The sequence below is a fragment of the Schistocerca americana genome, chromosome 9 (assembly GCF_021461395.2).
Source record: "Schistocerca americana isolate TAMUIC-IGC-003095 chromosome 9, iqSchAmer2.1, whole genome shotgun sequence".
Taxonomy (NCBI): Eukaryota; Metazoa; Arthropoda; class Insecta; order Orthoptera; family Acrididae; genus Schistocerca; species Schistocerca americana.
In genome coordinates, this window is record NC_060127.1 from 105,643,675 (window position 1) to 105,670,019 (window position 26,345).

A 26,345-nucleotide genomic window follows, 5' to 3' on the forward strand; every position below is an offset into this window, starting at 1 on the left:
GGAAAGTTTCACACCATCGACACCTTGATCGAACGCCGGCAAGCTGGTACTCCAGCACTTCCACACTAGTCAGATGAGTTGATTGATATTACGTCCTCCTTTCGTTCTTATTTTCAGTACAGAAGAAAAACATTCTTACTGACGCAGAATGGTGAGAATACGTGGTGGCTACTGGATGAAGGTTACGCTGCTGAAACTTCACAGGTGGAGATCGCAACGCAACGAGGTCAGAGGACGGTAACGTGCGGCCTACTGCCAGCTTTTGGACTTCAAGAAAGGTCGATTGACTGGCGGAAGATCGCACGGACAGCTGAATGTAGTGCAATGGCTGCAGAAAGAGCGGCGACAACATAGGAAAAGTGACGCAGTCAGAGTCGGCAAGGATCCTTCCGAAAGGACTACACCACTGCCCCTCTTGACGAATGGTAAGTGGTAACGGCTGAAATTCGGGCACAGGTTACACGTAAAGTGTCGCCATGAACAGTCAGGAAGAGGTTACTGGAAAGTGGGTTGAGATCTCGTGTTGCTATGCGTAGTAAATCGCTGACACTATGCCGCAGATAACCGGGATTTTTATGGTGCGCAGCCAAGTCAGTGATGTCAGCGACGAGTGTCGCTTCTGTCTTTGACGAGTGTCGCTTCTGTCTTTACGGTCAGATCGACGCGAAAGTGACTGTAGGTGGCGTCGTGTACGCTAGACCATGACTCCTGGGTGTCGGGCCTATGGCGGACGACAATCGGGCTGATGTCCCTCCGCTGTCCAGGGCGTCTCCAGAGACTTCTCCTCTCGTCATCAGGGCTCAGTTCCAAGCGGGACTCATTACTGAAGACCCTTCTACTTCAGGCAATGAGATTCCAAGCCGTATGTTCAAAAATGGCTCAAATGGCTCTGAGCACAATGGGACTTAACATCTGAGATCATCAAATGGGTTCAAACGGCTCTGAGCACTATGGGACGTAACATCTGTGGTCATCAGTCCCCTAGAACTTAGAACTACTTAAACCTAACTGACCTAAGGACATCACACACATCCATGCCCGAGGCGGGGATTCGAACCTGCGACCGTAGAAGTCGCGCGGTTCCGGACTGAGCGCCTAGAACCGCTAGACCACCGCGGCCGGCTCTGAGGTCATCAGTCCCCTAGAACGTATAACTACTTAAACCTAACTAACCTAAGGACATCACACACATCCATGCCTGAGGCAGGATTCGAACCTGCGACTGTACCTGTCGCGCGGTTCCATACTGACGCGCCTAGAACCACACGGCCACAACGGCCGGTAGTTGAGTGTAGTTTGATAGCTAATACATATTTCATATTCCAAGCAAGTCGTGTGTCGGTCGGTCCGTCGCTGTCACGTAGTTGGGTTCCGACGGATCAAATGTAGTTGGGCTCACCACCTGTCTCGCCTAAGTGAACGAGGGCAGATTGACTTCCCTGGAGGCTTCTGAGTGCCACCGGTGTTTAATTATCTGTTTTCAGCAGCTTAAAATTTAAGGCTAATGGTTATTTTTTCTTTTCTCTTAAAGACATTGAAAAATTAATTCTTTAATTAATCTTTCAAGCTTAAACATCGCGGCCTTCAGTCTTTAAAAGTTTATGGTAATATATTTTAAAATTTTCAAACCTAATTGTGGCCTTTAGCCGTTTGTATTGCACCTTGCATATGTTGGTTCTATCTACCTTGCTGTGATTTTTTTATTATTATTTTATAACTATTTTAATCATTTTTTAAAAGATTTCTTGCTTGGAGGCCTTCAGCCGTGAAAGAGTTGCATTCCGTGAAGGTCCGGCTATGTGCCGCTTTGGATGTAAAGGTTATTAAATTACAATAAATGACTATTAGGAGAAACTGACCTCAACCTTTGGCCCTTTGCACAATCCTATTACCTGTTCTGCCCAGCGGGTTTAAGGCCTGGCCAGACAGAATGCGGGCTTCAACCGCAGCCGGCAGGCCGCACTGCTGAATCGCTCGTTACTGTACGGCGGCGGTCTCTCAGAGTGCGGCTCTGACGCACCGGCAGCCGGCCTGCCACACCGGCCGCCGCCGCGTTGTCACAGATTACAGATTCGCCGCAAGCCGGAGCGTCTGCTTGCCTGTATTGGCGCACTCAACTGCTCTGCTATCACACTGGAAGCGGCGGCGTGGGGCGGTCTTTGTCTTGCAGCTCGTAGTGCATGTATTCTCAGAAACAGTGTTGTCACTGTGACGTCCATAATTTCCGATATCAACTACTGTAAACTGGTAGAATGGATCAACGAGAAACCAGCGAAAAGAATTGTTTGTAACAGAAGAACTGGGATCGGGCATCTTAACCTGATACGCTTTCCGCCTATGCTTCCAAGGCAGTTCGGAAACTCCCAAAGTTCTAGAAATCCTCCTTCAGATTTCTTCCACATCTCTGTTGTAGGAGTAGGTAAATACTTGGGTTGTACAACAGTCCATATTGCCTGGCACACTTGTTTCACAATTTCTGAGACTGTTGAACGTCCTAACCGAAAAGAAAAAGCTATGGTTGAAAAGATTAAAATAAATTATGCCGATAGAACGAATAGATAAGTTAACGACCAAAGATATGTTTGTTTACATTCAATGACAATGTTATGAATACAATGAAACAAAACAATCCATTAAGTAGAAAGTTCTCTCTCTAGCGGGACATACGGAACTAGATGTTACTATCGTTTGCTGTATTTGTAAACACTGCAGATAAATGTATCGCTCCACTCGTAACTACGTTGTGTGATAGCATTTTCTTCCGCCGAACCTGTCATATGATAGAGCAAAACTGAACTAGAATAAATTATATGACTTCTGTTTGAAGCACAAAGAGGCCACAAATGGTAAAACTTACCTCAAACAAATGGATAGTTTGTGCCTTGTATCAACTGGCTTTCTCCAGTTCGCTGTGCACTTCTCGGTGATACATTTTATCAGGCGATGCAGTTCTTCGAAACATTCTCGCGACATACGAAAATATTTGAAGAACCTATCTTCGTCGGACTCTAGATCAATACACAGACGATCGTATTCTCCTAAGCTTTCTCTCTTGCTATCAATTTCGTGCACCCAACATCTCCTCTTCTTAGTGCCATTTGGTATCGCTAGTGGGAGCTACTCATTTCCTCGCACAAAGATAACGTGTCCCTCGTGAAGCTTCCAAATCGTCTAACGCCAAGACACTCGCGCTACGCATGCAAGCTTAATAATGGGGTTCGGCACTTTCCACAGTGTTAAGAGCTGACGCATCAAGATGTAGTGTCCCTTTTGCAATATTCACCATTATCGAGGTGCAACATAATTAAAAATGACTGTATGTGACTCAAAATTAACTGCAAACATCGATTTATCTGCGAAAGGTAATAACACCAACAGTAAAAATACACAATATAGATCGATAGATGCAGAAAACACATTTTTATTGTATGAGATTATGTGTAAGTAATTAAAAGAAGTATTATTATCTTTGTAAGAGTATAAAACGCAACGCAATGCTCATTCTTCTGTCTAGTTTGTTTTGTTCTGTTCGTTCTGCTGTTAGCTGGAATAAGGTACGCAAGCTATTATGCTGCGCTTGCATTTGTTTCTGTCGTGACGTAATTGCAAATATTTAATGGTGTAAACTGTGTCCTAGTAAAAATACATTAGTATAAAGTGATCTCCGTGTGTTATTTCAAGAACCAACGCCACATTTATCTTAAGAAAAGATATTTAATGAAAATTATTTAGCATGTTTCCAGCTGCTGCGGAGCGCGTAACATTGATCTCTGACTGTTAACAGTTAGCCGCCATTACGCGGTACATTTAAAAATATTTTTTCACAGCACAATGTCTGATAGAAGGAGCGGAAGAAATTATGTAAAAATATTCAATGAGATTAATTGAAGGAATCCAGTGAAATAATTTTATTAAAACTTGTCTATTTTCTGTGAGAGTAATAATTTCAGATCAGTGAACTGGAGCTGAGTAATGCTACGCTATTGCATTTACAGTAATTTGTAGGGAGCCTGACGCTCGATAAAACCAGATATAATACGTAATTGGCAACCTATGAAATTCATTATTTTGCTTATTATATCTCTTTTGTATTTGTTTGAAAGCTAAACGTAAATACTAACTCCACTAAAAATCAGTAACAGATCACGATAAATCAAAGGACAAACAAATTTACTAGGAGAGTGTTTCCTCTAAAATATATTAGTTACAGATTATTTTTTTAAGAGATATAATAAAGAGTCGCTGCGGCCGACCGTTGCCTGTGTGTAGTCCCTGGCCGCTGAAGGGCCCGGCCTCCCGCTGCGCCGTCCGTCTCAGCGGCAGGCCGGATTCTGTCTGGCCAGGCCTTTAGCGGGCGTATCAAGCATGTTGGTTGGTAATGGCACGGGGGGAAGGCGCGGCGGCCAGCTCATTTCCAGAGGAAGAAAGCCCGCGGCCGCGGAGAATGGGGGCTGGGCGGGATGTGATGTGGGTCACGGCCGCGCCGGCTCGATATTACACCACACGTCCTAGCTGACTCACCGCGGCCGCTAACCTCACACACACAGGCTCTCCACAAAGTCCGGCTATCGTTTTCAAAAAATCATACGCCGAGAGTTCGTTAAGTAACGGCGACACTTCTTTCCTCGGCCAATTTCGGCTTAAAAAAAAAAAATGCAGAATGAGTTGCGGTACACCGTCGAATATTTCCGCTTCAGTCCCTGAAGTTTCATGAAGTTCCGATAGACGGCGGCGCCATACGTAGCTTTCAAAATGCCGTCTGTGACGGAGCAGCGTTCCACGCAGTGTTTCTTTCGACGGAAAACCACAGCATCGCAGTTACTCACAGGCGCTTGCAGAATGTCTACGGAGACTTGGCAGAGAACAAAAGCACGGTGAGCCGTTGGGCGAGGTGTCACTGATCCTCGCAAAGTGTCGCGCAAACCTGTCCGATCTCCAGTTTGCCGGTCGGCGGCAAACAGATGTGAATGCTGCAATGTTGGAACGTACGGACGCTCTCAATCGAGGGGATCGACGCACAACCGAACGTCTCTGTAGTGCTAACACACTCGTCCATCAGTCACAAAACTTAATTGCACTTTTCTCCCTCATCCACCCTACAGCCCGGATCTCTCACCTTCCGAATTCCATTCGCTTGGCCCAATGAATGATGCATTCCACGGGAAGCAATAAATGAAAGAAGCACTCCACGGGAAGCGACATGTCGAATGATGCGGAGGTTAGAGATGCAACACGGTGTTGGCTCCGAATTCGACCAGTAGGATGGAACCATGCGGGAACACAGGCACTCCGAGTAAGATCAGTAAGGCCGTCGCATTGAACGAAGATTATGTTTAAAAATACGGTTTTCTAGCCAGAACAATGGCAAATAATTCGGTGTACTGGAATCCTAACTGATACCGACCTGGAGTCAGAAAAAAAAAAAAAATTGTGTAGCATTACTTGTTGAACGCCCCTCACAACTTGCAAACTATTAGAGATATAGCATCGCGGTTTGCTGTCAACTGTTTATCAACTCTCAAGATTTTTTCCCTTTGCCCGTTGCTGCAGAGTGTATAGAAATGGCAACATAGCAAGAGAATGCGCAACGTGCCATCTAGTATGCACGCTCTAGATGTTTGACAACGCTACCGCTTGACGCTAGTGTGTGGGTATGAGGCGGCGGGGGGAGGGGCGGGGGCTGGGTGCAGAGGCGCGGGCAAAACCAGCAAAGATAAGCGTAATGAGTTGGTTCAAAAACTTTAGCGAGACAGGCAGTGTCAAATGCCTTCATCGAAGTGGGCGTCTCCTACTGCCACAGATCGAAGAGCTGCACCCGTCCATCAACTGCCGGCGTGACGGTGCAATTCCATACTGGAGTTGGAACATGTGGTGTGACATTTCCTGACAGGTTGGGAAGACGCGACAGTCCCATCGCAAGTCAACCCCCCCCCCCCCCCCACCCTCTCGTCTTCTGCAGATTCTCACTCTATTAGACTTCTTACCGTGGGGTTAGGTCGAGGATCGCATATGCAGAACACCAGTGAATAACACTCCTGTCCTTCGTGCACGAGTCGATGAAGAGTCATAACTGCTGAGACTCAAATGCTGATCTGTACATGGGCAAAAGTCTTAATATCCCCATAACGTCTCTCTTTCGAATTCTGAAGGTGGCAGGGGTAAAATACAGGGAGCTAAAGGATATTTACAATTTGTACAGAACCCAGATGGCAGCTATAAGAGTCGAAAGACATGAAAGGGAAGCAGTGGTTGGGAAGGGAGTGAGACAGGGTTGTAGCCTATCCCCGATGTTGTTCAATCCGTATGTTGAGCAAGCAGTAAATGAAACAAAAGAAAAATTCGTAGTAGGTATTAAAATCCGTGGAGAAGAAATAAAAACTTTGAGGTTCGCCGATGACATTGTAATTCTGTCAGAGACAGCAAAGGACTTGGAAGAGCAGTTGAACGGACTGGACAGTGTCTTGAAAGGAGGGTATAAGATGAACATCAACAAAAGCAAAACGAGGATAATGGAATGTAGTCGAATTAAGTCGGGTGATGCTGAGGGAATTAGATTAGGGAATGGGACACTTAAAGTAGTAAAGGAGTTTTCCTCTTTGGGAAGCAAAATAACATGATGGTCGAAGTAGAGGGGATATAAAATGTAGACTGGCAATGGCAAGGAAAGCGTTTCTGAAGAAGAGAAATTTGTTAACATCGAGTATAGATTTAAGTGTCAGGAAGTCGTTTCTGAAAGTATTTGTATGGAGTGTAGCCATGTATGGAAGTGAAACATGGACGATAAATAGTTTGGACAAGAAGACAATAGAAGCTTTCGAAATGTGGTGCTACAGGAGAATGCTGAAGATTAGATGGGTAGATCACATAACTAATGAGGAGGTATTGAATAGGATTGGGGAGAAGAGAAGCTTGTGGCACAACTTGACTAGAAGAAGGGATCGGTTGGGAGGACATGTTCTGAGGCATCAAGGGATCACCAATTTAATACTGGAGGCCAGCGTGGAGGGTAAAAATCGTAGAGGGAGACCAAGAGATGAATACACTAAACAGATTCGGAAGGATGTAGGTTGCAGTAGGTACTGGGAGATGAAGAAGCTTGCACAGGATAGAGTAGCATGGAGAGCTGCATCGAACCGGTCTCAGGACTGAGGACCACAACAACAACAACAACAACAACCAACAACAACAACAACGTTCTACGGGCGACGGCTGGAGCACACACTGAAATTCTAGGATAACAAAAACAGAACTTCGAGAGCTACTAAAGCTAAACAAAAAATCACAGTATTCTGTCTGTCTCTTAATAGTTTCCATGTTATGGTTCTTTTTTTAATTATGGAGCGACTTTGTGGTATCCTGTACTTCAATTATCACCCAGAAAAAATTATGTCCCAATCTTTTTTTGTTTCTTTGTAGGTGAAGCACAGAACGTCAGCAGTCCTGCTTCACACTGAAATGAACGCGCTACAGTGGCGTAGCCCGCCGCAGCAGGTGCCAAAACAAGACAGCGTAGCGCGTTGATGAAAGGGAATATTACGCGGTAACATGTTGTCAACTGCAGCGGAAACGTTCGGCTGCGTTGGCCCAGTCGACACTTCCAAAGGAGTTACCTCGATTGCCTGACATAGCTGCACCGCATTAGCTGCTACCGAAAGCGAATTACCGCACCGTACTTCACTCTTATCAACGGGCTCCGCCGTTTAGCTTTGCCTCCACTAGCTGCGTGCTATGGTACACTGGTGCCAGGATTTCGGTGTGCGACGAATAATTACGTATCTTCTTTTTTTACGAGGTGATAAATGAAACTTTGTGACTACTTCTCGCACACAACCCTGATAGCCTGTGGGCCGAAAGTGTTCGTGTAATACAGACGTCAAAAAAAGTTTTGCATCACCCCAGATCCCAGAAGTCCTGAAGACAGACGTTGACTGTGGATATTGTATCACAGACACAGTGCCTTTGACTCTTTAGAGATTTCACTAAACCCTCCCAAAGATGTAAACAACCATGCATGGGCACCACCTATTAGACGGAGGAGTCCGACAGCCGATCAGTTCCAGTCATTCCACCAGGAAGGAGGTACACGGCTCGTATTGTCTGTAGTTCAACTTAGACGGTCAATACCGCGGTTCGATCGCGCCCGCATTGTCACTTTGTGCCAGGAAGGGCTCTGAACAACGGAAGCGTCCAGGCGTCTCGGAGTGAACTATGGAGGAGACACAGAGAGACAGGAACTGTCGATGACATGCCTCGCTCAGGCAGCAGTGGATGACCGCTACCCACGGATTATGGCTCGGGGGAACCTTGACAGCAACGCTACATTCTTGGACAATGCTTTTCGTGCAGCCACAGGACGTCGCGTTACGACTCAAACTGCGCGCAATAGGCTGCATGATGCGGAACTTTACTCCCGACGACCATGGCGAGGTACATCTTTGCAACCACGACACCATGCAGCGCGGTACAGATGGGCCCAAGGGCATGCCGAATGGACCGCTCAGGATTGGAATCACGTTCTCTTCACCGATGTGTGTCGCATATGCCTTCAACCAGACAATTCTCGGAGACGTGTTTGGAGGCAACCTGGTCAGGCTGAACGCCTCTTAGACACACTGTCCAGCGAGTGCAGCAAGGTGGAGGTTCCCTACTATTTTGGGGTGGCATTATGTGGGGCCGACGCACGCCGCTGGTGGTCATGGAAGGCTGTACGATACGTGAATGCCATCCTCCGACCGACAGTGCAACCATATCGGCAGCATGGCGAGGCATGCATCTTCATAGAGGGCAACTCGTGCTCCCATCGTCCACATTTTGTGAATGACTTCCATCAGCATAACGACGTCGCTCGAATAAAGTGGCTAGCATGTTCTCCAGACATAAACCCTATCGAACATGCCTTGGATAGATTTAAAAAGGCTGTTTATGGACGACGTGACCCACCAACCACTCTGAGGGCTCTACGCCGAATCGCCTTTGAGGAGCGGGACAACCTTGATGAACTTGTGAATAGTATGCTACGAAGAATACAGGCGCGCATCGAGGCAAGAGGACGCGCTACGGGGTATTAGAGGTACCGGTGTGTACAGCAATCTGGACCACCACCTCTGAAGGTCTCGCTGTATGGTGGCACAACATGGAATGTGTGGTTTTCATCAGCAATAAGAAGGGCGGAAATGATGTTTATGTTGATCAATTTTCTGTACAGGTTCCGGAACTCTCATAAACCGAGGTGATGCAAAAGTTTTTCTGATGTGCGTAAATCTTTATCACCAGCTCTTGGCAGTGAATCGTGATGTTTTATCAAATATTTATAAGTTTTGCGGAACCGTCTTCTTAAGTTAAGAGTGTGTAGCCCGTGGATGTGACCATCTCTTTAGTAGTTCTTTGGCTACGTCGACTTGCTGCTAGTTGTCACCGAACGTCTTCCCAAATTGCGCCTGACATTTTTCTCACCTCTACAGTTTTGCCTCATTGCTGCACTGACCAAGTGGAAGCAAACATCAGTAAACACACTGTGTCATCGCCCCTGTTGTACTTAGCGACATGCTCGAATCCGTTTAGCGATTTCGTCGGACTAGCCTCGCGCCGCCAGAAGACACTAATACGATCTATTGCAGTTCCTGTGTTATTCTCAATTGCACTAAAGCGATTACAGCCGTTATGAAATACATTAAATGTATTCGTAGTTGCAAATATGGACAACCACCAGCTTTAGAATGGAATGATGACAATGATAATTTGAGCCTGACCGGGACTCAAACCCGGATTTCCCGCTAGTCGCGAGCGGCCGCCTTACCATTCGGCTATCCGTGCACGACTCACGGCCAGACCCAAAATTCTATACGTCGTCACCATGCGTCAACAACCTGTATATTCCCGTACAGCTGCAGGCGACCTTCAAGTAAAATGATTCATCTGTACGGGAATACGGCCTTTCTCGCGTCTCACTGTACATGATGTCATACTCAACCACCTGTCGGACGTCCGCCCCGAACGAATTCAACGAACAATATGAGATATTAAAAAAAAAGTGGGCAGCGCAAAGGAATGCCGTGCTAAGGGCCCGGATTCGATTCCCGGCTGGGTCGGTGACGCATAATGGAATGACTTCTCGATTCTGGTCCCACATCAGACTATTCATCGCACATTCATACAAAGCTCAAAGCCAGAAATAATAATCCTTTAGCACGTACAGACAGGTGGATTTTTTTTTTTTTTTGCCTAATTACAGCTTGGCAGACTGGGCAGATGAGCATAATTTGCAGGCATGTCGAAGTTCCATGCTCTGAGATGAGATATCTACATCCAATTATTACAGAAATCACTACTCGAAATAATTCGTTCAGAATTCTCTACCTTACAAGTCTGGGATTAAATGGTTGGGCGTTAAAGCTACCGATACGAACAATATACATTCGCAAACAGGGATATAACAGCAGGATGACAATAATTATTTTGCAGCAATATTATTTTTTGGAATGTAGATTGTGAAGAGACTTACCTGTGGCGTGGCCCAAACTGACTTCTAAGTTACGTTGGAAGGCTACCGTTTCGTTGTGAGTTAGCGAAGCCAGCGAGTCTCAGGTCACGATAACCATGTATTCTACGCATACATTACTGGAGGCCTTTACTGGATGCCTTTGACTGGCTATGTCCGCTGTGTTGTTGACTTTATAGGTAAAAAGAGGATAAATACTTCCAGTATGGGAACTCTGTACCAACTTTTCAATTTTGAGGCTTCAGACACTGGTGTCTTAGTGTAGTTCAGACAGTAAGAGACTACTTCATATTTTGCGTCTGTTGTGGGCAAACAGCGCAGAGAGACAAGCCTCTGGCTGGATGGCGGCGGCTTTAAGCAACAGGACGTGTATTACACATGTACACCGAGGTAACAAAAGTTACGGGATACCGCCTTATATCGTGTAGGACCTTCTTTTGCCAGGCGTACTTCAGCAACTCGAAGTGGCATGAATTCAACAAGTCGTTGGAAGTCCACTGCTGAAATAATGAGCCACGCTCCTTCTACAGCCGCCTTAATCGTCAAAGTGTTGCCGGTGCAGGATTTTGTGCGCGAACTGACCTCTGGATTATGTCCCATAAATGTTCAACGGGATTCGTGTCGAGCGATGTGGGTGGCCAAATCATTCGCTCGAAATGTCCAGAACGTTCTTCAAACCAACTGCGAACAACTGTCACCCAGTGACAGGGCGCATTGTCATCCACAGAAATTCCATCCTTGTTTGCGAACTTGGCTGTAAACGGTCTCCAAGTAGCCCAACATAACCATTCCCAGTGGGTGATCGGTACAGCTGGACCGCAGGACCCGTCCGTTTCACACAAACACAGTCCACACCACTATGGAGCCACCACCAGCTTGCACAGTGCCTTTCTGACAACTTTGAACCACGGCTTCGTGGGGTCCGCACCACAATCCAACCCTATCGTCAGCTCTTCCCGATTGAAATCTGAACTTATCTGCCTGGGCCACGCTTTTCCAGTCTTCTGAGGTCCAACGATGTGGTCACGAGCCCAGGTGAAGCACTGCAGACGACGTCGTGCTGTTAGGAAAGGCACTCGCGTCGGTCGTCTGCTCCCATGGCCCTTTAACGCCAGATTTCGCCGCACTGTCGCACATTGGATTCTGCAGTTATTTCACGCCGTGTTGGTTGTCAATTAGCAGTGTCAACGCTACGCAAACGCTCTGCTCTCGATAATGATCGAAAAAGAATAAATGAATTAAAATTTGTGCTGCGGCCGAGACTCGAACCCGGGTCTTCTTGCTTGCTAGGCAGAAATGCTAACCATTACACCACCACAGCACGATGGTCAGCATTGCTGCACGAACTATCCGAGCTGAGCACCCTCCCCAACACAAACTTCAATTCATTATCTTCTGCTTATTTTCCCTTACATTGTCACTACTGCCAGGGCTCTCCGACACTGGAATAGCACCCCAGCGTCGGACGTAATGGGAAAGATTTAAGAGATCACCTGTGGTACAGGACTTTCCCATTACGTCCGACGCTGGGGTGCTATTCCAGTGTCGGAGAGCCCTGGCAGTAGTGACAATGTAAGGGAAAATAAGCAGAAGATAATGAATTGAAGTTTGTGTTGGGGAGGGTGCCGGCACGGTAGCTCAGCGTGTTGGGTCAGAGGGTTAGCAGCCCTCTGTAATAAAAAAACGCAGTTAATCGATCAAAAACGAACTTAAAACGGATGTCTTACGACGTCCACCCCGAGAGGATACAACGAACGAAAGCGAACAAAAGTCCCGGCCGCAGCACAAATTTTAATTCTTTATTCTGCTTTGATCATTATCGTAGATAATGAAGAGACTTGAATGTCTCAGGGAAACATTTAATTATAAGCTCTGCTCTCGGTCGTTAAGTGAAGCCCGTCGGCTGCTGCGTTGTCCGTGGTGAGATGTAAGGCTTAAAATTTGCTGTTCTCGGCACACCCTTGACACTGTGGATCTCGGAATACTAAATTACGTAACGATTTCCGAAACTGAATGTCCCATGTGCCTAGTTCCAGCCATTATCCCGCGTTCAAAGTCATAATTCCACTCGTGCGGCCATAATGACGTGGCACACCTTTTAGCATGAACCACCTGACAAGGGAACCTCCCCATCGCACCCCCCTCAGATTTAGTTATAAGCTGGCTTAGTGGATAGGCCTTGAAAAACTGAACACAGATCAATCGAGAAAACAGGAAGAAGTTGTGTTGAACTATGAAAAAAATAAGCAAAATATACAAACTGAGTAGTCCATGTGCAAGATATGCAACATCAAGGACAGTGTGAGCTCAGGAGCGCCCTGGTTAGCGTGAGCAGTTGCGGAACGAGAGGTCCTTGGTTCAAGTCTTCCCTTGAGTGAAATTTTTTTTTTTTATTTTCAGACAATTATCAAAGTTCAGGCACTCACACATAATCAACTTCGCTCTCCAAAATTCCAGGACATGTTCGGATTTGCTTCGACATATCCAGGATTTGACGGTCTACACACGGAAAAATTTGAAAACGTTAGAAACATATGTTTTGACAGAGCACAGGGAAAACTGTGCGACTGTGAAACTGTTGCATTCATTTGCTGCAGTTTATGTGTCAAACTCTTATGCTTTCATCACTTTTTTGGGAGTGATTATCACATCCACAAGAAAAGCTAAATCGGGCAAGGTAGAAGAATCTTTTTACCCATTCGCCAAGTGTACAAGTTAGGTGATTCGACAACATATTCCTGTCATGTGACGCGCGGTATAGACTATATCGGACGTGTTTTCCTGTGGAGGAATCCGTTGACCTATGTCCTTGCGATCAAATGTTTTCAGTTCCCATTGGAGAGGCACGTCCTTTCGTCTACTAATCGCACAGTACTGCGGTGCGGTCGTAAAACACAGACACTAAACTTATTACAGTAAACAGAGACGTCAATGAACGAACGGACATATCATAACTTTGCGAAAATAAGGAAAGTAAACTTTTCACTCGAGGGAAGACTTGAACCAAGGACCTCTCGTTCCGCAGCTGCTCACGCTAACCACGGGACCACGGCGCTCCTGAGCTCACACTGTCCTTGATGTTGCCTATCTTGCCCATGGACTACTCAGTTTGTGTATTTTGCTTACTTTTTTCATAGTTCCACACAACTTCTTCCTGTTTTCTCGGTTGATCTGTGTTCAGTTTTTCGAGGCCTATCCACTGTGCCAACTTATAACTAAATCTGAGGGGGGTGCGATGGAGAGGTTCCCTTGTGAGTACAAATGACAGCTCTACCAACACACTGGCCTTTTATACCCTGTGTACGCAACACCAACGCCATCTGTATACGTGCATATCGCAGTCCCATCACTTTTGTGACCTCAGTGTACATACCGACTGGTTGAGGACTCACCTGTGTGTGAGACGAGGCGGGCCAGCTGAAGCTAAGCAGAAGCAGAAGGCGGGCGGCGGCGGCGGCGGTGGTGCGGCTCGTGTAGCAGCTGGTGTTCGAGATGAGGGGAGCCAACGTCCACAGGGTCAGGGGCGCACGGCTACCTGCAGCACACAGCACGGGCGGCGGCCTATTATTGCACACTGCCTGTCGAACCAGCCACTCGTGCTTTACAACTTCTGCATCTAGCGCTCTGAGAAACACTGAAGCGCGCATCGCCACACATGCTAAGACTGTCTTCTGAACATCACAAAAAAAAAGGCGAAGCGTTCCCCTGCTGGTTGGTTGGGTTGGTGTCTAAAGGAACCAAACTACAGGGTCATCAGTCTCTTTTTGCTCATGCAAACAAATCGCGAATTCTTTACAGGCGTAGAAGCCGACCTCGGGGAAGATCAGTTTGGATTCCGTAGAAATGTTGTAACACGTGACGCAATACTGACCCTACGACTTGTCTTAGAAGAAAGATTAAGGAAATGCAAACCAACGTTTCTAGCATTTGTAGACTTAGAGAAAGCTTTTGACAATGTTGAGTGGAATACTCGCTTTCAAATTCTGAAGGTGGTAGGGGTAAAATACAGGGAGCGAAAGGCTATTTACAATTTGTACAGGAACCAGGTGGCAGTTATAAGAGTCGAGGGGCATGAAAAGGAAGCAGTGGTTGGGAAGGGAGTGAGACAGGGTTATGGCCTCTCCCCGATGCTATTCAATCCGTATATTGCGCAAGTAGTAAAGGAAACAAAAGAAAAATTCCGAGTAGGTATTAAAATCCATGGAGGAAAAATAAAAACTTTGAGTTTCGCCGATGACATTGTAATTCAGCCAGAGACAGCAAAGGACTTGGAAGAGCAGCTGAACGGAATGGACACTGTCTTGAAAGGAGGATATAAGATGAACATCAACAAAAGCAAAACGAGGATAATGGAATGTAGTCGAATTAAGTCGGGTGATGCTGAGGGAATTAGATTAGAAAATGAGACACTTAAAGTAGTAAAGGAGTTTCGCTATTTGGGGAGCAAAGTAACTGATGGTGGTCGAAGTAGAGAGGATATAAAATGTGGACTGGCAATGGCAACGAAAGCGTTTCTGAAGAAGAGAAATTTGTTAACATCGAGTATAGATTTAAGTGTCAGGAAGTCGTTTCTGAAAGTATTTGTATGGAGTGTAGCCACGTACGGAAGTGAAACATGGAGGATAAATAGTTTGGACAAGAAGAGAATAGAAGCCACAGAAGAATGCTGAAGATTAGATGGGTAGATCACATAACTAATGAAGAGGTATTGAATAGAATTGGAGAGAAGAGGAGTTTGTCGCACAATGTGACCAGAAGAAGAGATCGGTTGAATCGCAAGGCAAAACAATCCCCAAAAGGAGTCGGGGGACGTAAAAGGATGTAAAACTAACTTGGAACCACACCGAAAGAGAAAATGAAAGAATCGAACCAGAAGGAGAAAACGTACACTAAAAGGAAAAGTAGTGGAAGATACTAAAATAATACAGCAGATCGCCTGGGCTGGCTGATGACGACAATATAAAAGGATGAGCAACTCTGCAACACACTAAAATCTCCAGCCTAGAAGACATGGCGAGATGAACACACATAGGGACGAGACGAATACGAAGGCAAACAAAATGCACAGAAAGGGTGAGTGAGGGTGGAGATCTGGGATAGGAGGGCAGACACCCACCCTTAGATTGCGAGATAAAATCGCCCCTCGCGAGTAAAACGTGAAACAACAGCAGCCATTGAGGTACTGTCTCCCAACAGTGTTGGCAGTATGGCGGGGAGGTTAAAAGTCCGCCGCAGAGAGGCTAGAATTGGGCAGTCCAACTATATGTGGACGACACTCATGGGGGAGCCACAGCGACACCAAGGTGGGTCTTCTAGGGGGAGGAAAAAATGGCTGACATCGAAATAAGTGTCCAAGGAATAGAAAAGCAACTGAAATCACTCAACAGAGGAAAGTCCACTGGACCTGACGGGATACCAATTCGATTCTACACAGAGTACACGAAAGAACTTGCCCCCCTTCGAACAGCCGTGTACCGCAAGTCTCCAGAGGAACGGAGGGTTCCAAATGATTGGAAAAGAGCACAGGTAGTCCCAGTCTTCAAGCAGGGTCGTCGAGCAGATGCGCAAAACTATAGACCTATATCTCTGACGTCGATCTGTTGTAGAATTTTAGACCATGTTTTTGCTCGCGTATCATGTCATTCCTAGAAACCCAGAATCTACTCTGTAGGACTCAACATGGATTCCGGAAAGAGCGATCGTGTGAGACCCAACTCGCTTTATTTGTTCATGAGACCCACAAAATATTAGATACAGGCTCCCAGGTAGATGCCATTTTCCTTGACTTCCGGAAGGCGTTCGATACATTTCCGCACTGTCGCCTGATAAAGTAAGAGCCTGCGGAATATCAGACCAGCTGTGTGGTTGGATTGAAGAGTTTTTAGCAAACAGGACACAGCATGTTGTTCTCAATGGCGAGACGTCTACGTCTACAGACGTTAAAGTAACCTCTAGCGTGCCACAAGGGAGTGTTATTGGACCATTGCTTTTCACAATATATATAAATGACCTACTAGATAGTGTCGGAAGTTCCATGTGGCTTTTCGCGGATGATGCTGTAGTATACAGAGAAGTTGCAGCATTAGAAAATTGCAGTGAAATGCAGGAAGATCTGCAGCGGATAGGCACTTGGTGCAGGGAGTGGGAACTGACCCTTAACATATACAAATGTAATGTATTACGAATACATAGGAAGAAGGATCCTTTATTGTACGATTATATGGTAGCGGAACAAACACTGGTAGCAGTTACTTCCGTAAAATATCTAGGACTATGCGTACGGAACGATTTGAAGTGGAACGATCGTATAAATTAATTGTTGGTAAGGCGGGAGCCAGGTTGAGATTCATTGGGAGAGTCCTTAGAAAATGTACTCCATCAACAAAGGAGGTGGCTTACAAAACACTCGTTCGACCTATACTCGAGTATTGCTCATCAGTGTGGGATCCGTACCAGATCGGGTTGACAGAGGAGATAGAGAAGATCCAAAGAAGAGCGGCGCGTTTCGTCACAGGGTTATTTGGTAATCGTGATAGCGTTACGGAGATGTTTAACAAACTGAAGTGGCAGACTCTGCAAGAGAGGCGCTCTGCATCGCGGTGTAGCTTGCTGTCCAGGTTTCGAGAGGGTGCGTTTCTGGATGAGGTATCGAATATATTGCTTCCCCCTACTTACACCTCCCGAGGACATCACGAATGTAAAATTAGAGAGATTCGAGCGCGCACGGAGGGTTTCCGGCAGTCGTTCTTCCCGCGAACCATACGCGACTGGAATAGGAAAGGGAGGTAATGACAGTGGCACGTTAAATGCCCTCCGCCACACACCGTTGGGTGGCTTGCGGAGTGTAGATGTAGGTGACCGCGTGTTAGTCAAGCAAGGCCGATGCGGACCCGGCAAAGGACAACAGAGTCCCTGCGAGTAGCTCGCACGGATGACTGGCACACATTCAATGTCTGCTTGATAACACGTAGTTATTTGTTGAGTGTACGCCAGTCAGTGTCCCAGATCGCGAAAACTTTACGAGGGAAGACCGATCGAAGATCGGTCTCGGCAGGGCGATCTCCAGAGTTGGTTTACTGGTAGCCTGTTTGGCCAGGCTGTCAGCAACTTCATTGGCCGGGATCCCCACATGTCATGGATCCCAATGAAGGTTACTGAAAGTCCACCGTTGTCCAGGGCACAAAGAGACTCCTGGATAGTCATTACCACATGACGGCGACGGAAGCACCGGTCGAGAGTTTGTAGGCTGTTTAAAGAGTCGCAACAGATGAAGGACTCACCGGCGCTGGAGCGGATATCCTCAAGAGCGCGGTAGGTGTCCACCAACTCAGCAGTGGAAACACTGCAGCCGGCCGGTAAGGAGCGCTGTTCAGTATATCTCCAACGTGAGCGTAGGCGAAGCCAACAAGACTGTCTACAGGGTGTAGAAAAATATCCGCTACCAGTCACAATAAAAGGTTATTTGTCACACGACCGGTTTCGGGCTTGCGCCCATCCTCAGGTGTTTGCACATTCATGCACATGTTTGTACTGTTGGAGATCACTGTATAAATACAAAAAAAGAATTATTTGCTGGTGACTACACAGATACAAGTGGCACAATTGTAAGTGTAAGGCAGCATTTGACGAAAACATATCTGTACTTACATAAAGATGAAGCACCATTATTACAGTTATGCTGTGGTGATAGTTTTGCCACTTAGTTACACACTTACTGTCATTTTCACATCCATATTTCGGTTTTACCAAGTATAGGTTCATATTTCACTAATACGATGTGCACTCGTGAAATACACTATGTTTACATACCAACATGTGGGCTGTGGTCAAAGAACTTACATGTAAAGATGTTGCTCATTCTTTCAAAATTTCATGTGCGTAACATTATTGTACCACCCAGATCTAAGTTCTCCGACAACAATGTGGCTCAAAACAGTTCTAGCAGTCATTTTTTAATCTGCAATAGCTTTGAGTAATTTCATATACATAACATAATTGTACTTCCTAGATGTAAGTTCTCCGACAAAAATGTAAATGAAGAAACGTCGCAGTCTATAATAGCTTTTTAAATTTCTATATATGCAACACCCTTGCACTTCCTGTGGCTACGTTCTTTGAAGTTTCTGAATGAGCAACATATTTACATCTCCTACATATAAGTTCTTTGAGCACGCCAACATGTTGGTATGTAAACATAGTGTATTTCACGAGTGCACATCATAATAGTGAAATATGAAGCTATACTTGGTAAAACTGAAATATGGATGTGAAAATGACAATAAGTGTGTAACTAAGTGGCAAAACTATCACCACAGCATAACTGTAATAATGGTGCTTTATCTTTTTGTAAGTACAGATATATTTTCGTCAAATGCTGCCTTACACTTACAATTGTGCCACTTGTATCTGTGTAGTCACCAGCAAATAATCTTTTTTGCATTTATAGTGTGATCTCCAACAGTATAAACATGTACATGAATGTGCAAACACCTGAGGATGGGCGCAAGCCCGAAACCGGTCGTGTGACAAATAAATAACCTTAATTGTGACTGGTAGCGGATAATTTTCTACACCCTATAAAGGAACAGACACGGAGTTCGACAGCATCCACTGTGGATAAAATTCATAGACTGTCTACACCTGATCCATCGGTGTAGACTATTTCTGAGCCTTGGAACTCGGCGAGAATAGGCAAAAGGCGCCGGCGGAGGGCCTCTGGTGGAGCCGAGCGTACGGCGCCTCTCCTACCGTTGTTCTGAATGAAAGGGTGGGACAGGGTGAAACCTTTTGTCGCACACAGCCTGTTCCTCCCGAATAGCGGCAAGGACGCCGGCGAGCTTAGGGTCTCCATCCAACGGACGAATCACCGTCAACAGTGACACGCGCCTTCCCTCCATGAGACGCGACGGAGAAGTTTGGTATTTAATCCAGAACACACGTGCACAGACTGGTGATAGCGAACTTTTCGATGCCATCTCTAAAGACCTTACCAGCCAAATAGCGGCACTGAAAATTTTTCACGGCCAGTATTCCAACCGGTTTTCCCCGGAATCGGGCGCCACCGCACAAAAGTCTGCGTTAGCGAACACTGCCACCCATCGCACACTAGCAAGGAAAGTGTCAAGTCGAGAAAACGGCAACTTTCACTGAAAAGATACTGGCGCAGTGTCGCAACTCCCATGAAAAATCTAAAGGAGTTTACTGCCAACAACACTTACTTGAAATTTAAAGGAAGCTTATACAATTCCAGTAGTAGGTTTATAGAATTAATTCTTTAAGTCGAGTTTCCACGGTATTGCATTTTTAGTTGTCCCGCTGTTCTCGCCGGGGGTGCGATATGAAGAGTGGAAACGTCAAACGGTCTAAGTGCCATTTTTTCAAAAAACACATTTCCAGTGCTGCTGTTTTCTCGGTAGCCTGTTCCATGTCCCTAGACTTGTTGTAAGTGCAAAATCGTGGAGAAAATCTTTCAAACATTGATTAGTAGCGTGGTTGGCGGACAGTCTTTGTACTAGCACTGCTGCTTTCCTCTGGAGTTAGAAGAGTCATGCATCGAGGCCTCCTCTACTTTAAAGGATGAACTGTTTATGTCGAAAGCTGATTCAATGAAGGTTCTTTTATGTATCAATAAACTATGTATGTATTATGGAAGGAGATTAACTGGGTTCAAAATAATAAAGACTGTTGGAGAAGTGAGCAGAAAAAAAAGTGTGCCTGAAATGTTATGAAAAGACAGAGAGAAGGGAAGGAATTCCTCAACAGCACTGAATGTTCTAATGTAAAGTTTGCTAAATATGATCTCGTGAATGGAATTGTATAAGAAAACGAAGACTACTGAAACATTTTTTGCTTGATTTTAATTTTTTGTTACTCTCTCGTGAAACATTTTTAATGATATGAAAAAAAGGATTTTGTTGACTTCAGTTCTACTTGTTAATACATTATTGCTTTATTTCCATATTGTAGTACGGAGGCTGAAGCACACTCTTTAACTAGTGTTTGCTTAGAAATAAATTTCGCACACACAATATCTAAAACCCTCTTCTTGAACCGTCTCCTCCTCTTCCTTACGAATTATCTTTCATCCGCAAGGAACTTTACCTCTCTCTTTGTTAAAAAAAAATAACAATTCAGTTAAGTGTTGTGACTAAAAGGAAACGGGCGATTCACAGGCAGCAGTAGCGTACAACGGGTAAAAAAAAATCGTAAAATGTCATCAACCCGACGGCCAGTTCGGGTACTTGGTTGGTTGGTTTGGGGGAAGAGACCAAACAGCGAGGTCATCGGTCTCATCGGATTAGGGAAGGACGGAGAAGGAAGTCGGCCGTGCCCTTTCAAAGGAACCATCCCGGCATTTGCCTGGAGTGATGTAGGGAAATCACGGAAAACCTAAATCAGGATTGCCGGACGCGGGATTGAACCGTCGTCCTCCCGAATGCGAGTCCAGTGTGCTAGCCACTGCGCCACCTCGCTCGGTAGTTCGGGTACCAATGCGCTACTACTAGACATGCGTCTTACTGGAGGTGGAATTGCCTTGCCTTCCTTCGCTCTTCGAACTGACTTACCGAGCCAGTTATAGGGGAGCAGACAACGAAACAGCCACTCCGAGGGATAGAAGCCGAGTGCTTTGCTCCCGTAGTCTCGCACTTTATCACAGAGCCAGAAGCTCGGAAAATAGATATCTTTGGCGGGATGGCAAAATGTAATCAGGCTCGACGCGCCCACGCAGCCCGGCCGCCTCGGCTCGTGTGACGCGGCGCGCCCTCGATTTCCTCGCGAGGCGGCGTATCGAGTGGCGCCCGCACGGCGCGTCGGAAGGTCTAATCGCATGCAGCGGCGCCGCGACCGCAGAGATCGATACTGCACTGCGGCGCCGACATCTAGCGGCCGCCGCGCCAACTACTCCCAGGGGTGCCGTTCCCTGCTGCTGCAGTGGGGTTGCCAATGTCCGCGGGCGGATCTCCGCTACGAGAAAGGGCGGGAGAGTTTGCGTAACCCACCGCCTGTGTCCCAAGGACAAAGAGGGGGGGGGGGAGGGGAGGGGTACCCCTGCGTCCCTGCAGCAGAAGCGCCCTGGACCTCTGACGCTGCACAGACGAGGCGTCGGCCTTTGTACGTCCTACGCAAAGCCCCTTACTTTTACTCGAGCTACTCTCTCGTCTCGATCGACTACTCGCGGCAAGTGCGTGTACTACACAGCCCCTGGCATACTATTCCTGCGCGGAGGCTAGCTTGTCAGGGGTCTTCGTGGGTGTTCAGATGTCGGCGGCAATACTGGTCGTGTTCTGGCAGCAGTCAATGGCGGAAGTGACGTTACCAAGGACTGTCCTCCTTGCAAAACGTCTCAGTATAGTAACAACATTAAGTAACTAACCAACTGAAGTAGAGTTTCTTCTTCTTGCATGCGGATTATGAGAATAAGATGACAGAGACTGGAGCACGTACAGGTACATATGACAGCATCTTCTCTTACACAAAACGTGAAATAGGAAAGGAAAGATGACGAAGATGACGATGTCCCATACTGCGCGGAGCGTAGGGAACGATGCGGGAGACCCACGCCGCCTTACTAGGCAAGGTCCTAGCGGAGGTGCTTTCCTCCGACCGTAATGGGGATGAATGATGATGAAGACAACACAACAACATCCAGTCATCTCGAGGCAGGGAAAATCCCTGACCCCAACGGGAATCGAACCCGGTGCGCGGGAAGCGAGAACGCTACCGCAAGACCACGAGCTGCGGACGAAAGGGAAGAGAATAGATAATATTGTACGATGTACTCTTTGCCGTAATGCAGAGCATATATGCGGATTAATTACAGATCTACCTGTCTCGAACTTAAAAGCGGCAGTGGACCAACTCTTTCTAAATGGGGCCACAGCTCGCCCAGTCGACCAGGTAATTAACAACACCCGGACCTGCCAGCACTATAATACACTGCTAAAAGCAATTAGCTATCAGGTGAGATATCATATACAATAGACATATGGTAACGTATTTTATTCAGATATCTGCCAGAATTGTAATTTGTGTGAGATACAGTACGATATTCTGCTGTCTCAACTCTTTACTTGAGGTTTACATGGCTTTTACGCAGAGTGAGGCACTACGGGGCAACCATACCAGTGAAACATTGTCGTTGCCCTCTACTATGGTGGGAGATCACCTCGGACGGCCAGTACAGTTACACACCTGCGTGGCATGGACAGTATGAGGCTATCGATCAGCTCTGGAGGGATATTTGGCCATTCTTCCATCAACGCAACACCCAACCCTGCAACCGTTGATCTCTATTCCAATTTTCTGTACAGGTCCCGGAACTCTCGGAATGGAGGTGACGCAAATTTTTTTTAATGTGTGTATTTATAATTAGTATTTCATTCATTATCAATACTTTATGAAGAACAAATAGCATTTGTTCTTTATTACACATCTTACAAAAACTAATGTAGAGTAGCTGTCATAGACAATACAATATAAAGTTTGTTCTACTTTCAATTTCCTTAGAAAGTCTATGTAAATCTTTAATTTATTTACTACAATGATGCGTAAGGGGTTCAGAAAACAAGTTCATCATATCGTGTAACGGTAACACCACTGTTCAAGAAGAGCGGCGCATTTTCGGAAGGGAGTGCATATAGTAACGCAATGAACTCTTACACATCGGTTACTTTAAGGACAGCTCCGACCCAGAAGCCCCGTAGCGTACATTGCACAAACCACCGTTCTACTGCGGTACTGATAACAGGAGCACCACACTATGTGGGGGAAATCGCGCGGCACTTGGAAACGCACTTCAGTTGAGTGAGGTATGCGGGACAGTATGATTCATTTGCGCAGCAAGTGTATAGCTGATTGCACACTGATTTCCTATGACACTCTGGCGGGGTATGGAACAACTGCAATGTCTTTACCTGCCGCAGTGAAATGGTGCTAACAAGTCGACCACGGCCCAACAGACATGAGTGATGTTGATCGGCAAGCCGGCATCATGCACCGTGCGGTTTTCATCTCCTCGGAAAGCTGAAACAACATCTGGGACGGGAGATTTTCGAATGATGACAGTGTCAGAAGAGCGGTTCTCGAATGTCTCCGTGAAAGGAGCGGCTTTCTGTCGTAGAGGATTTGAAGAAATTTGTGGTAAGTTGCTATGAGACCAAACTATTAAGGTCATCGGTTCCTAGGCTTATACACTACTTAATGTAACTTAAACTAACTTACACTAAGGAGAACACACACATGCATGACCGAGGGAGGACTCGAACCTCTGACGGGGGTAACCGCGCGAACCGTGGCAAGGCGCCTAGGACCGCACGGCTGCCCGGCGAAGAATTGATTCCGACCATTGTTTACTGATACTTTGTAAATACGATTTCAAGTAACGTCCTCAGAGAATACTTAAGAAGCAATTAAAAGAATAAACAACACGAGACTTAAGACTCCGTACACCTCCCCTCTTCCGCCAGGACATGGACTTGGCCACGTTTTTGGATTAGGAGGGGGGGGGGGATTGTACATCAACACCGGACTTGACAACGCACCGATCACGACAGTAGAGATAGAGATAGACTAGTTGTAGGATTAGAAATAGGAATAAAGACTAGTATAGAATTGCAGCGAAAAGGTCATCGGCCAGCCCAGGGCCAGGGGTATTCCCACTGGGGTTACCTCGCTCGGAAAGGGCAGAAAATTAGGTTTGTTTCTACCGGCATACCTGTAACGCTGCAGGTAGAGTAATCACAGTAACATACCAAAAATAGTATTCTAGTCTAACAGTTGTAGAGGAAGATATAATTCAATCATCATAAACATCATAAATAATAAATAACAGTAGATTAGTCCCCATAGTGGTGAAGGTTCAGATGGCTCTGGGCACTATGCGACTTAACTTCTGAGGTCATCAATCGCCTAGATCTTAGAACTAATTAAACCTAACTAACCTAAGGACATCACACGCATCCATGCCCGAGGCAGGATTCGAACCTGAGACCGTAGCGGTCGCTTGGCTCCAGATTGCAGCGCCTAGAACCGCACGGCCATTCCAGCCGGCAGTGGTGAAGGAATTGTAGTATTAACCTGTAGTGTTAGAAATTAAAGCTGCAGAATTGTCAATTGTTAATAGTTGGAATTATGACGTACTAATGTATTTAGGTAGTAGGTTAACATGTATAATTATAATGATTGAATAAAGAATTTTTTTTAAAAAAAAAGTGTCATGTATCTGTGTCACTTTTAAGTGTAGGGCAGCACTGGTTTCACGCAATAATGGGTAACTTACGTTTTGACGTCCCCTAGTACATTTAATGTGTAATATTTTATATCTATGTGGTTCATTTCAAAGGTATTTTTCCAATAATGCTTGATTTTTATTAAACGTACTTAGGAAATGAGACACTTAAAGCAGCAGATGAGTTTTGATATTAGGGGAGCAAAATAAGTGATGATGATCGAAGTAGAGATGATCGCCGGCCGGTGTGGCCGAGCGGTTCTAGGCGCTTCAGTCTGGAACCGCGCGGCCGCTAGGTCGCAGGTTCGAATCCTGCCTCGGGCATGGATGCGTGTGATGTCCTTAGGTTAGTTAGGTTTAAGTAGTTCTAAGTTCTAGGGGACTGATGACCTCAGATGTTAAGTCCCATAGTGCTCAGAGCCATTTGAGCCAGAGATGATCTAAAATATAGAATGGCAATGGCAAGAAAAGTCTTTTCAAAAAGTATCTGTATGGGGTCAAGTCATGTTTGAATGTGGAACATGAACGATAAACAGGTTAGACGGGAAAAGAGTAGAAGTTTTCGAAATATGGTGCTACCGAAGAATGCCGCAGATTTGATGGGCACGTCATGTAACTAATGAGGAGGCACTGTAGGCCTATAGAATTGGGGATAACGGAAACTTGTGGCATAACCTGGCTAGAAACAGGGATTGGATGGTAGGGCACGTCCTGGGACATAAAGGGATCGCCTATTTAGAGAGAGAGAGAGAGAGAGAGAGAGAGAGAGAGAGAAATCTTATGGGACTTAACTACTAAGGTTATCAGTCCCTAAGCTTACACCCTACTTAACCTAAATTATCCTAAGGACAAACACACACACCCATGCCCGAGGGAGGACTCGAACCTCCGCCTATTTAGTACTGGACGGAAGCGTGGCAGGTAAAAAATCGTAGAGGGAGACCAAGGGATGAGTACACTAAGCAGATTCAGAAGGATGTAGATTGCAGTAGTTACTTTGAGACGAATAAGCTTGCACAGGATAGAGTAGCATGGAGAGCTGCATCAAGCCAGTCTTCCGGCTGAAGACAACAACAATAAGTTTATAGAACGTGCTTCTACTTGGAAAAATTTGCAGGACGGTAGTTTTATAGGAGTTAGGAGTGGCAGGAGATTTCGCGGCTTCGGCTTTCCTGCCGCAGTCGCAGCATCGCTCTGCCTGCTGGACGAGTGATGTTCGACCCAGCGGACCCACGTCTGCCTCTTCTGAGCGGGCTAATCCCGGCTTCTGGAGGCGACTTTCCGGGCCGGGAGTCAGAGAGCGTCCGGCGCCGGCTGCCCAGCCGCCACCTGTCGCCCGCTTGACCAGGCGCTGCCCGCCCGTCCCACGACGCTCGCCTTACACCGCGTGACGTCAGCACGCCTTGCGTAACAAGTGTTTACCGGCGCCCAGGGCGCACAGCCTGCCCAAACATGAGCAACGCCCCGTTTCCTCCCCGTCAGCGCAGCCACGGGCTCAGGTGCTAGCGAACGCTCTTTCCTCATCAGCATTATGTGGCCACTGCAACTGTCAAGCGTTCGAGATAGACGCTGGTGTCCAAAACGTGACGGAAGTAATTTTCCCACCACGTGTCACAGCCA

General features: G+C 46.3%; 1 protein-coding gene and 1 non-coding gene across 4 annotated transcripts in view; both read right to left on the bottom strand.

Annotated features, from left to right (window-relative positions):
* Nucleotides 1-26,345, bottom strand: part of LOC124550931 (kinesin light chain) — a 396,765-nt gene that overhangs the window by 305,975 nt on the left and 64,445 nt on the right. Inside the window, exon 3 of one of the 3 annotated variants that reach the window (XM_047125729.1) lies at nucleotides 13,891-14,033. The exons of the other annotated variants lie outside the window; for them this stretch is intronic. The gene's annotated coding sequence lies outside the window, so the exon portion shown is untranslated. The remainder of the gene's footprint in view (nucleotides 1-13,890; nucleotides 14,034-26,345) is intronic. 3 annotated transcript variants of the gene reach the window in all.
* Nucleotides 11,747-11,819, bottom strand: Trnaa-agc. Its single transcript has one exon. It is a non-coding gene; the product is annotated as a tRNA-Ala (tRNA).